This window comes from Cyprinodon variegatus, unplaced genomic scaffold, assembly GCF_000732505.1.
Source record: "Cyprinodon variegatus isolate N-32 unplaced genomic scaffold, C_variegatus-1.0 Scaffold1093, whole genome shotgun sequence".
In the NCBI taxonomy this organism is placed as follows: domain Eukaryota; kingdom Metazoa; phylum Chordata; class Actinopteri; order Cyprinodontiformes; family Cyprinodontidae; genus Cyprinodon; species Cyprinodon variegatus.
The window spans coordinates 217,965-220,150 of record NW_015151546.1 but is presented as its reverse complement, the minus strand read 5'-3'; positions in this window follow the sequence as shown (position 1 = coordinate 220,150).

Sequence of the window (2,186 nt, the reverse complement as noted above, 5' to 3'; positions counted from 1 at the left end):
CCAAATAGAAAAACATGACATGAAGTTTATACCTTTAAAAGAAATTCCATTCTTGGGTACAAAGAAATGTTTAGCTATATTAAAAAACAATCCAATTGAAGACCTTTGCTGCTGGCAAGAATCTCACTTACTTCTCGCTTCTCGACGTCTCCTTTCTCAGAAGGAAACCTTTATGGGGTAATCAAATCCCAATACATTTTCTGATTTAAATATATGTATATAATTATATATATTCTGATTTATCTTTATATTCATTTATATATATAAATCAATGAATATGAAGAACAGTTTTAATCATTTTAACATGGGACTCGTGGTAACAATCCAACATGAAACTATATAAAAAACTTTATAGCCTCTGTTACTAGTAAAACCTTTTAAAAGATGCATAAAGTTCATTCAAAAGCAACAACTGTTAGGATTAATGTAGGAAATGTAAAGAATGAGAAAGACTTCACACTTCCACTGTATATGTGTCACATCATAACATTATGTTTTATATACTGTATATTTCTTTTAAATCCTCGGCTCTGTGTCCTTTTCTGCTTCCTGCCCACTTAACCTCTGGACTCTGATCCCAATCCCCCTTTTTTATATTCAAACCTAAACTTGTTGGAGCTTCTTATTATAGCTCAAATACCTATCTAATTTTAGCCATTTTTAACATCTGTCTGAAAATGTTTCTATTTATACATTTTGATTATTTGTTTGGTAGATAAGTGAAATGCTGTCTTAAATGTTTAGGTTCTGCACCCAAAATCTGATGAAATGTAATTTAATCCCCAGTATGTCCTCTACTGTGCATAACTTTTGTCGAACTGTTTGATTTCAATACACTTTCAGATTGTTGCAGAGCAGGTCAGTCAGCTTTCATATAAACTAATGTAATAAAATCAAATGAAGCTTTCTACTGTTGCATAAGATTTGATGTTAAACTATCTCTTGTAGGTGGCTTGAAAAAAAAAAGAGTCCTCCTCAATGAAAGAAAGTATCCAAGGATGATTTAACTGAAACTGTGGTTTGTGGTTTATGTTGGGAGTAAACCCCATCCTGACTAATTTTAGACCAATAAACATTTAAAAAACAAGTAAAAAATGTACTAAACACCAACAGGTGGTGTCATGATATATCATTAGTTATTAATTTTTGTTAACATTTTAACCAATTTTGTGAATAAATGGTAAAACAATCGTCAGCATCTACAGCATTTCGTGAGAAAAGCAAAAGTAGAAGATCCAGCCCATTATTACACCAAACCATCATTGCCAAACACATCAAGTGTATGCTTGCAATTATCTGTACTCCAAAAACAAGATTACAGGAATATTTATACAAACATCTTAACAATGAAAAATAGAGGCTAGAATATTTCAATGTAAAATACAATCTTACCGGAGGATGTGGCATGATAGAAGAACATGAATGCTATTAAACGGTACATTTTATTCAGAGTTAAAGTAAAACTGAACAACTGGGCTGAAGTGATAGTCATTGTACTTCCTTGTGAGTTGATAATACTTTTTGGTTTTCTTCTTCAGTAAGGTGTGTTTATATGGCACTAGATTGAGATCATAAAATTGTTTAAGATTTCTCTTTATTTTCAATCTCCTAACCCTCTGGGGGCGGAGCCTCAAATGGCAAGGATGAGGAATCATTGACACCTTAGCATAGAAGTTGTCTTTAAATTACCAGTAATTCCACAAACTGTAAGAAATGTACCAGAAAATTAAACCAAAGAAAAAAATTGGAGCTATAAAAAAACCCAAGCTGCTTATTCACTGTTGAAAAGCTGTATGCATCGAAATTTGATAATAATATTATTATTAAATTTCATAATAAAGTAAGTTTCAAAAAACCCCTTGGATTAAAGAAAAGTTTGAACTTTCAGTGTAAAAAGTTTTTTTTTTTTTCAGTTTTAAAGGGCCTATAACTATATCCATTTTGTTAAACTTTAACTTAAGTCAAAATTATACACAGTTGTATTTTGCTGGATTCCTGCATGTATGAGTAATCCTCACGAGTTCTGTGCTCAGAGCAGCAGCGCCACCCTGTGGTGGAAAAACCAGTGGCCAAGACAATTTGGCAATGATTCTTCCTGACAGGCACTTTACATTTTTTTATTTGATGCTGTGAAAACTAAAGACAGAAACACCAAAGCTTGATAACTTTAGAACAAGCTACAAAAA